Source organism: Anser anser (assembly GCF_964211835.1).
Source record: "Anser anser genome assembly, chromosome: 21".
NCBI lineage: Eukaryota > Metazoa > Chordata > Aves > Anseriformes > Anatidae > Anser > Anser anser.
In genome coordinates, this window is record NC_139742.1 from 3,903,442 (window position 1) to 3,919,504 (window position 16,063).

The 16,063-nt window shown below is 41.4% G+C and overlaps 1 protein-coding gene across 9 annotated transcripts in view; it reads right to left on the reverse strand.

Annotated features, from left to right (window-relative positions):
* The window catches only part of TNC (tenascin C), a 177,497-nt gene that overhangs the window by 58,249 nt on the left and 103,185 nt on the right, over positions 1-16,063 (reverse strand). For 3 of the 9 annotated variants that reach the window (XM_083807353.1, XM_083807355.1, XM_083807354.1), the window contains exon 1: positions 15,198-15,425. The exons of 1 other annotated variant lie outside the window; for it this stretch is intronic. The gene's annotated coding sequence lies outside the window, so the exon portion shown is untranslated. Of the gene's footprint in view, positions 1-15,197; positions 15,433-16,063 lie in introns of those variants that run through there. 5 more of the 9 variants (XM_083807350.1, XM_083807352.1, XM_083807356.1 and 2 more) reach the window with 5 other exon arrangements.

A 16,063-nucleotide genomic window follows, 5' to 3' on the forward strand; every position in this document is an offset into this window, starting at 1 on the left:
ATCTCAATCTACATTGATTATGTCTTGCCTTACAGCACGCTCCTGGGCTCCTGACCATGGATAACGTGACTTGTACCAAACATACCTCCAGCTCGTGACTTGGCAGGATGTTGTCGTGTCAGTTAATTTTACTTCATCAATGTCAGAGGCCTTTCCTGCCTTTTCTTGGGGACCGTAAGGTCTCTGCTACTATACCTTATATCCAGCACAAGTGTGCCTGGGTGGGAGGCTGCATCGCTCTCCACGTCTTGCTCTGCATTCACAGGGAAATACAAGCTATGTCTTTGCTCTGACATTTCAAAGCACCTGGCTAGAAAATATCCACGTACTTCCTGAGAGTGGCTGTAAAGAGGATATTCTAAGAATACTGATGCTGTCAGATGGTAGTGCTAGAAACCCTGAGAGCACTGAGACAATACAATAGTGCTGCTTCTTATACATTAGGGAGGGATGCGTGCCGCCTTCTGGCAAAGGGTTAGTCTTGGGAGCGCTGCATCCGACGCCAGAAACATTCCCAGAGCCAGCCCTTGGCTGTCGAAGCTCTGAGCACCCAACAAAACCAAGACAGACAATGGGAGCTGTGAGTGAAAACCAGACTTGCTCTGCGACTGCAAACCTGTGCCAGAGCTCCCTGGTTCCAGGAGGGCAACGGCCCAAAGGCTTGGTCCAGCCAGCAGCTTTTGAGTGCACAGCAGGTTATTTGTGACCAGGAAAATCTGCCTCTTGTGCTGAATTTCCATACACTTTTAATCCCAGTGACTGAGGAAGACGTTGGCAAAGCTTATGCCCCTCTGAAGGCAGGCGAATAAAGCACCTCGCTGCAAACGGAGCCTAACATTTATTTTGGGTGTGCGATGGAGTCTGAATTCATGTGATAGAGTAATCCTGTCGATGAGGTCATGTGTTCCTCTGAAGGGGCTTCTTTGTGCCCTGGGTTAGTTAGCAACGCTTTTTCTGTTATCAAGCATCTGATTAAGCTCACAAAGGAAGGGTCTTTAAAAAACAGTCTCAGGCAGAATCGAGAAGTGAATAAATAAATTGTTATGTTGTTTTTCTTCTTCCTTTTCATTTTATCCAACAGGAAAAACAGAGAGGAGTAAGATGGGGAAGGGGCACCAGAGAGGGAGTCATTGTTCTCAAATGACAGAACAAAGCTCTTAATCTATTTTTAAATTTTCTACAGCACCCAACCCTGTGGCAGGTAATAGTTACATGCATCCATATGGCATGTTTCACCTCGAAGGATCACAGTGCACCATTCTGATAGTAAAAGCCTTCCAGAAGCCATCCTGTACCACTCACTGCTGGAGTGACACAGAGCCTACTTTCTGCAGTAGTGAAATCCTTACCAAAACACTGGAGGTAAATTAAAACATACCCCACATTGTTATTTGACTTGGAGAAAGACTCAGCCCTTTGTATAAGAATGTTTTGCACTGCGGCTCAGACACCTTTTGTAGTGCTTTGTGGTACCCCTACACCATGTGCCAGGAATAGCAGCTCAGCTCTGACAGCAGGGAAAGAATGAATTTAGCTAAATCATCATTAATTTCCCTTACAGGACACACATCCAAGATCACCTTAGATTGTGAAGTCTAAGAACAGCAAATTTGAAGATGTTAATAAGCTGTAAGACACCTGTTATTAAATACCTGTGCTTATTAGAATTGTATTAATTCACATTAGGTATTTGGTTACATCAGTGGACCACTGTATCAGAAAACAAACAAAAACCAAAAACCTCAGTTCCTCTCCTTGTGGATTGTTTCATTTAGTACTTCCCTGTCCTCTCCATTGGTTGTCTTGGCAAACAAACAGCTGTATAAATGTCGGCTATAAAAAAAAAGAGCGGTAGAAAACAGCTGTGACCGACTGATGACAAAGTAACAGATACAGCTGATTGAAAAATTTTTCACAACCCTTACTTTGCCATTGAAAGATACCATTTTTCATTCAATTCTGAACACTCACCAAGAAGAAAAGTAAAGTATCAGCAGCAATTCAGGAGTTCCCTTTCTCATCAAGAAATTCTATCCTACACCTGAGAAACCATTCTGAGGAAGTCATCTTTGAAACCAGTAATTTTTGTTGTGTGGGTTTGCTTTGAACAAAATGGCATTTTTGAAAGAATAACTGCCTCAATCATGTCTTCAGCCTTCTTCTTCCAATAAAACAGAGCACGCTGGAGTTCAGTTACTAAATGAAAAGTAATACTGAAGTGAAACTACAGTGCTCATGTGCTCCTCCATCCCAGGACAGGAGAAAGAAAATGAATCTTATGTTCAATTACACCTCTAAAAATGGAAGGGCACCCACAGGGAAGTAAAGGCTTGTTGGTGCATTTCAAAACACCATTAGATACCAAACTGAATTTTCAGGTACCAAAATACTTCAAGAACAGTGGGACAAATGCTGATGAGCTTTTTACTGTTGATGGCCGATTGTATTATTACCTTCCTGTTTCTGATCATCTTGGGGACACCGATTCTTATATTTGCAAGGCAAGGCCTGCTAATTCTACAAAACCCACCACAACTATCGTAGCTGCTGGTAAATAATATGCCCTCCCACACCCGCGGCATGCTTGGCAGGAACCAGCCTTGGCTGAAGATGAGAAACAAACAGCTTGAAAGCCTGTGAAAGGAGAAGAAAGAATTGATGACGAGGGGGTAGGTGGGGAAGCAGAGGGGGCAAATACTCAGATGTCTCTGTTTTCTAATGGGATTGTACTGTTCTGGTGTACCAGCCAACCCCACTGTCTCTTTCCCTACAAAGCATGTTAGACCAGCTGGTGAATATGACCTGTGGCACTCCAGTGACTCTCAGCAGCTAAAAATATGTCTCGGCGTTACTTTTTGTAAAAAAAATGCAGTTTTTGTTTGAGGCAAAATGAGGATAAGATCACATAAAAATGATGCCGCTCAATGAATTTACGTGAATAATGCAAACTACAGTGGGTTGACTGAAGCAATGTCTCGCATGGCTTATGCTGCAGCTCCTTTCTACCTCAGGGCTGCAAAGCCCAGGAAATGAAAATGTTCCATCTACAAAATACGTGTTTTTTTTTTTTTTTTTAACAGATTAAGTGTATTCTCTTTATGATGTAGAGAGATGAAACTGTGAATGTTGAGCTGAAAAAGCCAAACAAGTGTTCATTCAGATCAAACATTTTTTTTTTAATATATTCTAGCCATTTGCAACAGCAGTTTGTATGTTGGTGTGACTTGGGTCCTGCCATGCAGGCAGCCCAAGAAAAGGAGTAAATATCCTCTGGATTTGTCCTGCTGGGACATGTGGGAGGTGACTGCAGGCAAGGGAGCACACAACTCCCTGCTGCTCTACCACAAAGCTGTGGTTTGTGGTGCTGTGAGGATGGACATCTTGGAGACTCTCCTTTATGAAACTGGGGAACACAAAGTGCCAGATGGACCTACTGGGGAGTCAACTGCTGACTGATGGGAATATTAAGATGGAAATAAAATTTGAGATGAACTGATGTATAGGGCAGCCAAAGAAAACATCCATCTGGGTGTGACAGTTCAACGGCATGGTGAGGAGTACGCCGCAGCCTGGCAGTGTCATTGCAAAGTGAAAAATGAACAGGCCTCCCACTGAATGGATTCCCCAGGCCTGGAAAAACTACCTCTCAACAGGAGTTGAGACAAAAGCTTCCCAACCAAGGGTCTGCAGTCTCAGTCTTTGGAACCGTAAGAGGAGATATGAAGCTAAATAGAGCTGGCTCGTTAGGGCTGGACGTGTGGGGTTCCCACAGAACCATGTGCCCCCGGCGGAGACTCCAGAAAGTGCTCACAACCTTGGGATTAACTGTGGTGTGGTCTCGTGGTTAGAACCCAGGACTGAAACTTAAGTTTCCTGAAATGATTTTATAAATTGTCTGGTATGTCTCAGTTTATCCATTGGTAAAACCTCACAGGGGGAGCATGCTTCTTGGTGAAATAAGTATTGCAAGGACCTCACGGGAAGGTACTGTCAAATTCTTACTTCAATACTTAGACACTTTCCTGAAGACTGCTATTGAATTGCCAGAAAATATACATGGAACAAAGAACTGGAGAGTTATCTACTACAATATAAGGAAGAAAAAGAATCTCAGAGAAATATCCTTGGCACTGGAGAAGAAAGTCTGACCAGAGATGTGCAGCAAATATGCAGATAACTACATGACTGCTGGAAATTCTAGGGTAACAATAAGAAACTGAATACTTAATCTGAAGCCAAACCATAGGATGTGCCAAGCCAATTACCAGAATAAAAAGATGAACCCATGGAAATAAATGATAAGGTTAACAAAACCCACAGAGAAACACACCAGAATTTGAGAAAAATCTGCAACTGAGACAAAATAGGAGGTCCAAACCAAGTAAGTTACATCTACAGAATGCTCTTTCATCTATAACAGTCTCCAGACTGTTTTATGAAATCAGCAGAGGAGACATTCGTGCACACACGTACACCCAACCTTCCTCCACGATGAGATGTGTCCACCGTTGTGTAGCAACGTCTGCTGCTGTTACACAACTGCCGTGATTCATGCTTTTGGGCAGGAAGCAAAGAAGAATTCTACATCCAGCTCAAACCACACAAGGAATTTTATCCAAGCCACAAGAAACTAGCTAGTTATTTTAAGGGGTAGAATACTCAAATGTGTCATATATAAACTGAAAGAGAGAAACTCAGAAGAGGTAACTATAGGAGAACCAGCACCAACTCCATCCAGCCTAGCTCTCACTGACTGAGACAAGGCACAAGTTAACAGGAAACCCAGTGTGCACTTGGGGCTTGTTTTTTTTTAAGAGCTCAGATACCTGAGCATCAATTTTTGGAAATGGGAACTCAGAAAAGAGAAAAAAAAACAAGCAGGTCAGTGGGGTGCTTTTGAGCTGCATTCAGACTCATGGCAGGGTGCACAGCAATCGGCCCAGTACAACAATTTGCTACAAACTTTTGAGATTTAAAAAAAAAAAAAAAAACAAAAAGTAAAAAGAAAGGACTATGCATCTGCTAAACGCTTTTTTTTTTCTTTTTTTTTCTTCCATCTGCAAAGCAATCTCTGCTCTTTATGAAGCTTTCAGAGCTGGAAGAAAAGAACCTCTGACTGACACAGCCTAGACAAAAACAGTATTTTCTTTTCCAATATTTAAAAACAACAACAACAAAAAACAAACAAACAAAATACCACTTTTCATAACAAAAGCAATTTTTGTACACAGTCTCAAGCAGAAATCACTCTTGCCCCTGAATATGTACTGTACCTTTTAATGAAGCCTTTCTAATAGCAAAAGCATTTGCTTTCTCTCTTGGCTTTTTTCTCCCCATAGCAAAGACGTATGTAGAACTGGAAAAGATCTACAGTTTTCTAAACTTGTCTTTGGAAAGTTTTTTTGCCAAGTTACACTTTGTCAGGAGCTCATTATTCTCTGGGTAGACACTAGAGACTTCACTTTGAATTATTTTGAGGGCTGTGCTGATGCTGTTTCAAACTCTGAGATTTGTATGCTTTTTTGCATGAATCACAGCTACTTACGTTCATTCCACATACAAAGATCTGTTTAATTTCCAGACCCTTCTCCATAGTGTTTCTCCCAAAACCATCCCTAGGTTTTCCACAGCCCATTTCACAGAGTGGTTTTGTGATAAAATGGGAAGGAGAGGAACTCAGGGCTTCTGATTTTTTCCTCCACTCCTTTCGCCCACTGGCTATGTGACACTGGCCCTCTCTCCATTCCACATTTGCATCGAGACCAAGATTGGCTCTGAAATGAATTCATACAATTCTGTCTTCATTTACACTTTAGAGGAGCTGCCCTGGATTGACAGTGAGACTGCGTGTGGCCCAGCAAGCTGGACTGTGCGGGACTCATGCTATCTTCACCGGCAGAAAAAACAGAGCTGGACTTTGCAAGGCTGAGCCTAGAAAATTTTAGACCTCCTGACCTCCATAATGAAAACTAGAGAGATAAAGTAAAAAACAATGTTCACTATAGAGTACAAAGGTCTCAGAATGGTAACCCAATGTTAGGCTGAGCAACAGTTTCCGAGAGCAAAGCAGAAACCAATTCTGGGGATAGAAATGTGGACAGTTTCATTTGTCCCTTGAATTCACAAGTGAGGTATCAAGTATCTTTTTTTTTTTTTTCTACTGACAACAACAGATAGGAAATGAATCACCAATACTACTGCCAAGTATAATACGAATATGTGAATAAATAGGTGAAGAGATGCAGCTATAAAAAGCAGGTGCTAAATTCCTCATCTTACCAAAGATGATAGTGAAAACTACGCTGTAGAAAATAGGATCTTTGCATTCATAAGAACCACGAGCCACTGACACATTAAACAAATACACGCATAGTATGCAGGTGAATAGCTTAAGCACGCTGAGACGACATTGCTTTTTTTCAGCGTCTCTGATGAAGCTGTTTTTTAAATTGCTCGTGCTTCTGAAGGAAGAGGTAAGCCAAAAATCCACTCCATACACCCAGCATCACATTTTTTCCATATTTATAGTGAGTTGAGCTGAAGGAATGTCACGTATATAGGCAAGTGAAGTGGAATTCTGTTTTAATGGCTTTGCTGTAACTAAGTGCACAAATAATTTACATGTGCATTGGTCTGGAATAACAAGAAGTGTTTAAGAAGTATGAGTTGCTAGAGATGATGCTGGTCAGCAGGCAGCAGGATACGTTCAGAATTCATTGTGGTTATTCACACGCAGTTTGTGATTTTATTTCAGTTTAACAATGTGATTCTTCTAGCACTGCAAATGACACCTCTGAACTGCCTCAGAAGCCAGCCACAAAAGCCTGCATTATTTTTGGTGATCAGAATTATTACTACTTGCCTCCTGTCATTAAGCAGACTTTGGTCTTCTTAACAGAAGCTGGGGAAGCATATAGGTAACCCGTCCACAGAAAACTCTTTGTTTTTCAGGCAATTATTAGTTTGTCTGGGCGGCTTTTCCTCCCCACCAGAGCTCCTCTGTCCTTGGTACTAGCATCTGAAATGTGCAGAAATGTGCACTTTTTTTTCTAACTTACAAAACCACGGAAGGAGTTCCTTGAAATCTGACTTCCAGTAACAGCCCCCAGGCTAGCTGGCTGCTTGGCCTAGTTCTGTCAGCTGCCATAGCATCAAGAATCTCCATGTTTGGCGTACCAGGGTATGGTAGCGAATTTTAGTAGCACAAAATATATAACAAAGAGTGACGATGAAGTGAAATCAACCATGGTGTGGCAAGACAAACTAAAATATAAATTTAGATTCACAAAATATGAAGCAAATTGAGTGTAAGGCACTTGAAAACGGAGAAGGGGCCGTTTCCAAACAGTCCGGTCAGAGGATTTTTCTCAGTGCTCTGATTTAAAGCAGAAGCACTTATATAATGTAATGGAAAATACAGCCATATACACAGCTCTGAGCAAGTGATTAGTTGCAACGGTGACTGAACTCGGACAAAACTCTGCCCTGCTGCTTCAAATGTCAACAAATTGGGCCCTGTTACACTAATGGGAGACTTGAGAGACCTCCACCAACAACGCTCTGACCTCCTTTTCTTAACCCGCAGTGACTTGAAACCTGTCTGTGTTAAAGTCTAAGCTGACAGCAATTTGAGCCATGGAATAAAAGAAGGGATGTGGAGCTCAATTATCCAGCAACAGATCTCCAGTGAAATCAATGCAGTTGTGTCACATGAGAATTTGGCTGGCAGCCTCCAAAGTCTGCAAAACAGAAAACCATCCCCTCAGAAATGCACGCTGAAATGAAGCAGACAAGGAATAATGCAATGAAGTGCTGCTTTATGCATGAAAAATGCTCAGAGGGTTCTGATTTCCTCTCCATTAGACTGGTCCTTCCCCATGTAACTCCAGGAGCAGTACTCCTGACCTAAATGAGCACAGACCAAATCAGATCAAGGCAAGGCATCCTCTGCAAAGAGAAATTTCTCTGCTGTATGATTAAGACAATGACAAGCAGGTATACTGTAAGTATATTCAGCACCGCCTATAACCGCTCATCTCAGCAGAACAAGCTGTGTCTCCAGGTGAAACAGATGAAGTTAGATACAGCAGACTTTACTTTTATTTGCATTAAGGCCCCCTTTTTATCAGTCTGGTAGGGCATATTTATAGGATATAAGATTATGGCATATGTAGGGCGTATTTATATTCATCAGAATTGCACATTTTTACATCAAGTGTGATGCAAGTATAAATCTGGAGAGAGATACAAACACGGTTTAAAGTCTCTTGCATATGTTCTGAGCAACATAACTTGTACAAACTAGAATCAAGCCACAACCTAGAAAGCACTGTGTTAATTCTGGATCATTTCCCTTTTCTTACAGATGAGCCTTCACCCACATGAATAGTGCCGGCTAAACCATAAGTAACGTGGAAATGTTTTCACAGACAAATCTGGAGGGATTCTAACCAAATCAAAGCAAATAAACTCATTCAAAATGACCTTCCTGAGCACCGACATGGCACTACCATGTCATTGGTAAGCACGGGGCTTCTACAGAACACAGATGGGACAGTGACACTGAGCTGCTGCAGACACAAGAGGCTAGGCACCGTGTCCACTGATGGGGAAAGCATGGGCAGGCACACAGGCTTGGCTGGTAGAAGACATATTTCCCTCTTTCTGCCAGTGACCCTCTCAAATCCCAGTGTACTGTTACATATAATTAACAGTATATGAAATAATAGCCTGAGAACGACAAGAAAAGTGTAAATAACATCTAATGCATTTGAGCAGGGCTCTACATCTCCAGATCCTTCATTCTTTCCATCAAATCTGGAACCACAGCACTTGTGGTGCTGGATCACAGTGATTGACTTGCTAACCTGTAAAGTGTATAAGTCTTCATCCTAATTAACACTTGGCAGTGGAAATAAAAATTCTCTGGCTTGCAGATGGTATATCCTCCTATAAATACTTCACTTGGACACCTGTCTGGAAAAATAGATAGGACATTCATAAGGAGTGCTCACTATGGGAAATGCCAGCATTTTTTCCTGGAAACTATTTACATTGCCAAGATACTTCAATAAGAAAAATGATCTGAGACCTTTCCCTTAATACGCATCCTGTTCTCATTTGACTTGTAGTCTACAGTGTGCAGCATTCATTCTCAGTCAGACTTGAATTACTGCAGTACAAGCAATGCAGAAGGGAAGTACAAGCCACAAGTAAAGGAAAAATATGCGTTACACTGTGTTGCACTAAGAGGAATGGATTGCCTATACATCACAAGCTACCTTTATATCTTTCTTGGCATAGACCTTTGTCACACAGCACAGAGAAACTATTTAGGAGGATTCAGCATATCCAGAAGAAGCTGGTTTTCCAAAAGAACCAGTAGAAACAAAGAACCAGTGCAAAGTGGACACTGAGCTCCTTTTGAAAGCCTGACAAACTGACTTCTGACAAAATGGGATCATGCCAGGCCAAGAAGGAAGACAGCCACTAAGGTCTTGTACTGTGCTGTACAACACATACTGCAAGTAAAGCTGCTAGCCTGTCCAAATAAAGGCTTTTCACCAGACCAAAGACACTGAACCCCACAGTCAAAAGTACTCAGCTCGCAGTTGGCTGTCCCACCTGCTATCCCTGCACCCTGCCTTTAAGGCAAGTCCAAAACGGATTGACAAAATCTGTCTCTTCACAGATCTTACAATTTCTTGGGAACAAGAAGCAAACTTCTTTCCTGGAATTAATTTTTTTTTTTTTTTTAATCCCTTTTCAGCAGGCAATCCTTAATGGTGGCAATAACAACTTAGCCAGTTTGATGAACACAGAGGGAAACGATCTCACAGTTTAATTTCTGTTTATAGTCAGAAGATGTTTACATCCCCTTTTAGCTTTGTGCTGCTAGAATGTTGTAAAAGAACATTAGTTTAAAGAAGAATAAAGACAGTTTGGGTTGATATTTTGGTTAATATCCTAATGCCATAAAAAGTTATTAGTTGGAACTTTAGGTTCACAAGGTTATGATGTTCCAATGCATCTTGGGAAAAAGCACAAATGCTCAAGTACTTTGTTAAAACAAACCCATTACAGTGGAATTTCCCTGGGCACAGAATTTCAGGCTCCTTTAAATATCTTGGCCAATATCTATACACATATAGTCAATGCTACAGCCTGGCATGGAGAAGAGGCAGACTACTACAATAGACCTTTGTCATGCCTATGATTCAAGCAACTGGTTTTGAAATTTGTTTAAAAAAGATTTCTGTTCCACCACCCTGTACTTTCTACTCAATTACTAAAAGGAATATGTTTTCTAAGCATGAAACAATATCATTTTTGTCAAGGGTTTGGAAATTGAGCACTTATATGAATTGAAGAAAGCTTCCTTTCTCTTCCCTGTGCAGTTCTGGTTACAGGGAAAGAGCTTTCTGTGTGAGTAATCTTTCTAAGTAGGAAGCAGAGCTCCCCTATTGCTAGGGAAGAATGGACCTCCAGTAGGCTAATATGTGATGGATGACTGAATGCAAACTTGGCAACGTTGTTCTCCGCTCCCCAAAGAATACAAAATGCCACAGGCTATTCGTACACAGGGACTCGCTGGTTGGAAGTTCTGAAAACTTGGCAATGTCCCACCTTAGTTTAATTGAAACTACAGTGGCAAGACAATTAAGGATGTGAATTTGGAGAAATTGCTTCCAACAGGATGAATTTATCTTTGGAGACTGACTCATGCACAAGTGAAACAAAAACATACATGGAAGGTTATTCTTGTTGACTCCATAGCCTGAGCAGCAAAATCTCACATTAGCTTTTGATGAGTGCTTCATGGGATACGTCAGCCCTTGTATATTAACTGGTATTCTTTAAAGACACTCTAACTACATACACATAGACTAACTGAAGCTTTAGAGGTTATTTTGTTGTTATGTCAGCATCAGGATATGCAGTATGTAGGAGAGAGAGAAACGATGCATACAGAAATCCAGCAAAATATTATATTAAGGCCATGCATATAATTGCACATATATCATTCCAACACACTGTAATGAGCTTTCTCCTATTAGTGAATGTTAAAAAGAGATACTAAGTAATTGAAACTTTGTACTTTCTGCAGAAGGATCCCTACTATACTCCTTCTTTTAACGCCCAACTACTTTCTGCGGGACCGAGAGACATCTCTTGTCAGGCAGAATCCCTTTCTGCCTCCCCCTCCTCAGCCTGCCCACTCCGCACAGTGCAGTTACATCATACGTTGAAAGATTTCACTAGCTGGAAGAAAGCCCAGTTTTTAACTTTTCCCACATGTGGAAGGCATTTAACTTCAGTTCAGATTGGACAGAGGATCGAACGCACGAATGGACAGTGAGCGCTGAGCTAGGGGGAGTTTCACACTTGTATAAAACCCAGAGCTCAGTGGAAACTGAGACAGCTCAACACTGTCTGTCAGGGCTGTTCATTTGATCTTCCTCCCAGTACTCCAATTCCTTCTTCTTTTCTCTTCACAACACAAACAATTTTTTTACTGCTAATGATAGCAATTGTAAGTTCTTTATGTCAAACAGCATCACTTACCACGTCTGTTCACTCTTTGTAATACAATGAGATGCTAAAATGCTGTAGCAATAACATCATCAGCATCTAATAAACTCCTACAAAAAACCAACAACCCGCAGACAGCAAATCCACTTTGATACCAAGCAGTTTAGTCAATCAAATCACATCTTATAAACTCAAAAGATGTGCACAGATCACTTCTATCTCCCAAGTTCGAGTTTTGATATTTTCTGTCCAGAACTAAATGTTACATGTCTTACAATTCCTTGCACCAGCTTTGCAAACTTCTGAGTTTGGACAATGATAAAATATTTGCCCATTAATTTAATAAGCTGTGACAGCTATTTTCCTCAGTTTCCTGATTTGCTAACACTGATTATTCTGAAATATTACATCAGCCACTTCCTTAAAACTACCAGGGGTAGCTACTACACGTAACAGTATTTTCACATATCTATAGTTTATAGCCACTGGTTTTGATGACAATGATCAGTCCTTGAGAAGGGTGCACTAAAGTCACACCAGAAATCAAGTCAGAGAAAGTACATGTTGGTAAATCAGAGCACAATTTGAAAGCCCAGTGTCTCAACCTGCCACGGTTCAAAACAAATACCTTTTTATTATTGAGAAGCTGGGATTTCTAACTTTCTAGTGGTACAAATCATACATTTCTAAGCCTGGAACTTTATGAGACACCAGACTCTATGAATGTCCCTCGCCCTTCAGCTCAGTAGTGCTGTGATGTATATTTCCAAGGTCCAACATATCAAGTCACAGACTTTAAATTAGAGTAATTTTTCTACTCTGAATTTCTCATGTTTCACTGTGTGCCATACATGCAGGACAGGTAAATGTGTAGCTGATAACAAAGCAGAAACCACTCTGCATTTAAACTTACTTCCAAATATAATGTCCAACTTAGATACCAGGGTTCAGTAATGGAAACAGCCACTGAATGAAAACTCTTTCTCCCTTACAGATTTGCCAGTGTGGGACATCCGTTTACACCAGACAACTATTTTATACAATCCAGTATCCTTCGTTACTGCTTAGCACCACTCAAACCTCTTGAGCACACCCTACAAAGCTATAGGAACAGATTAACTGTCATAGGAAAAAGGCAGACAGCAGCACAAACAGGTCTATTATTTTGAATGGTTTTGCCAGAGCGATGAAAGAGTTAAAGCTCTGGCTCCAAAGCAACATCACTGTTTCAAACACACACTTGCTCTTCAGTTCTGCTTTGCTCTTGGGAAGGAAAGGATGAAAAAGTCCCAAGAAGCACAGGCCTTCCCACCTAATCTCATCATTTTATCAAAAGTGAAACAATACTCAAGAAAAAACTTTGACAGTCTCTTTACAGCAAGTCAGAACATCTTCACATTCAGATAGTCTTCAGCTTTTTTTAGACACTTATAAAAAGCAGTAATGTTAAAAATAAGCTACTCCTAGCTGAAGTTTGAACACCTATAGAAATGCTCTTCTAACAACAGGATAGTTAAGTTTAAGTGAATACAGGGGAGACATGGTCCACACTTCAAGAAGAGGTGGGATCAAAGAAGGAATAGATTTGCATTAACAAAGACCCCCAGCTAACAAATTACCTGTAGCCTTGCAGAGCACTTTTTAGTCTGAGTATAGGGATATTTCAGCTAAGCTCTAGCATCATTAAGCACTCATAATTCAATGGGAGGATTGGATTTGGCTTGTTCTCTTATCATATGTCTATTTCCACAATGTACCTGGATGAGACTTCTGCTACACAATACCAGATTCCCTCCAAATGAGACATGACACACTAATCTGCAGACTGTGTGCTTTTCAGCAGATCCTTTGGCTCTCCTGTGGCTTTGAAAACACTGATAATGTAACGGTAGTTAAAGGATTAAGGACTGGAACTTGCAAAGAATTTTCTCTGGGCTGGAAGGCACCAGAAGATAAAATTAATGACCAAAGGACCGTGGCAAACAAATAGCAATTTGCTGAGGATAGCAATGGTGATAGGGTCAGTGACAGTGGGGGCAAGCAGTGCCCTGTACAGCATCCCTCTTCCCTCTGCCTCTTCTCAGCTGCTAATCCCCCTGCTCAATTCAGATGCACATCCTTCCCTGAGCAAGGTGCAGAGGTAGCAGCTGCAAAGGGGCTCGTCCTGAACTCCCTGAGAACTCTTCAAGTGCTTTCAAAATTCACTGCCAGGGAAGGTCAACTGCAGATAGAACTTGTCTCTTCCTTTGGCTAAATGCTTTCATTTGCTCCCGAGTTTCTATTAGCAGTAAGAAAAGGAAAAAAAAAAAAAAAGACCCCATAACCCTTTTCTGCAAGTCCTCCTAGAATTCAAAGCACGGTTGCTACCCCCCGCTGTCCAGCTCATTCACTGACTACAGCAACCGTAAGGTTTCACAGATCTAAAAAGGCAAACGCAGAACCTCACCATAATAAAAAGGAAAAAAAAAAAAAGTATAACATTAATGATAAAGTGTGTAAAATGAATTTTTACTAATTTTTTTAACGATGAAAAAACACACAACATCTTGACTTGAAGGGTTTTGCCCAGTCTATGCACCTCATTGATTTCTATTCTTTTTCGTCAGGAAAATCTGATAAATACCTTGCTATGCTTTTTAATTCCATGTCTCCACTATGCAAGGGGACATGCCCCAGTCCTGTCAATCTGATCGTATCTCCTCCAGCATGACACAACACAGACTTTTCAGAAGTTTAGAGCAATTACCAAACACTCAACCTCCCAGTAGCCAGAGAGCAAATTAGGTAGGGAAAACTCTGCAAAGGTGATGTAACACAGACTTTTGAGTAAGAAGGCTTAAGTCTTAAATGAAGCTAGGTGCAATGGCTTTCTCCCAGTCAGTTCCCTGTTTTAAGTCAATTTGAGGCTAACTGGGGAGTGCAGAGGCAGTGACGCAGAAACCTCAGTGCAGCCGGCAGCAAGCAGTTAAAGCAAGTGCCGGGTTTTTCCATGATGCTGGAGGATTTCACTCTCCCGCTGCCCAGAACCCACCCATATACTTGGCAATAAGATACCAGTTGAATCTTCCTTTGTCTTTTGCTCCCCACAGCAGGCTTGGATGTTACTGGACTTCTAAAAGAAACTGGAGCCAGAGGGGGCAAGGAGAAAGGTGACAAAGGTTCAGAGCAAAGCAGTGTGCAGACGGCAAATGGAAAAGGGCCCGATTCTTTCCCAAGTCACACACAATAGCAAAGGAAGAGGAGTTACCTGGGAGGTTTAAGAACTGCAAGTGGATTGCACCTGGTACACAATGTGAGGATGGGGACACATTTATATTACCTGGCTAGCCAAGAGGGAATCCCAAATCTGATTTTCTACCCAGCCTGTCAGTCAGGTTTCTGCCCGTATTCCTGTAGATGTCCAGCTTTAACTAATCCATCCTTCATTCATTCATTGGATCAGATTAACGTCATTGAGAAGTTTCTTACATTATCATTGCATCGGATCATACGGACAAACCAAGGCAGGCATGCTCCAGTTCAAAAATCTTCCCTCCTAAGCTCCCTGACTACTCAGGCTGAATAAAGTCCTATCCATGAGGGTCACAACAGAAGGCTGTGTTATTGCAAACTTGGGTGGGAGAAGAGCTCCTGGGTTTTTTAATTCAGGAAGGAAGCAGACTTACCTTACAGACTCTGACAGAGATTAGATCCTGCTGCGAGCAGCCTCCATGAAATAAAGATGTTAAAGTCAGCTATCAGCTTCTGAATTGTTGCCGTCCTGTCAAAACTCAGAGAAGTCGTGATGCCTAATTCTGTGTGAGTGTGTGTATGTGTGTGTGTGTGAAAGAAACGTTTGACAGTAAGGCAAACTGGTCAGATCAGCCAGATTCTGCTGGGTTTATATAGCTGAGCTGCAAATCCTGATCCTTGGCTCATTCCACTGTAATAGGATGCCTGAAGGCATTTTTTTCAGTTTTGCTTTAAAGGAACAGCCTCTCTCTTTGGCTTAGCTTCTGAAGAAACACACACGCACTCACATACACACACTGTCATAACCAGACACACACACAAAAAAAGAATTTGCATGCAATTTATGGCTAAAGAAGGAAACCCCTGAACCATTAAAAAAAAAAAGTCAGCTCAGGGCAAATGACTCAGAAAGCAGAATATTTTCCTTACAGCATCAGCAAAGTACATTATCAGGAGTTTTAAACCCCTCATCCCCATTATTTCAACGTTGCGAAAGAGTAGCAAACTTAAATAAAACCAGGGGAATCACAAGCAGGCTTTCAGTTCCAGAAACTCCTACAGAATGTGCTAGGACTAACGAGCAGTTAGTGCAAATCAACCCCACTTCACTGGAATCAACCGAAAAAAATCAGATTTACACAAGCTGACGATCTGGCACACTCCAGCATTTTTAAGCTTGTGATGTTTGCATCTCAGTGTACTGCTTCTGCTCTCTCAACAGCTGGAGGGAGAAAAGGGCAGAAATCAAGAGAAAAGTCTCACAAGCAGAGTCCTCGAAAGATTCTTTGTTAAAAAAAAA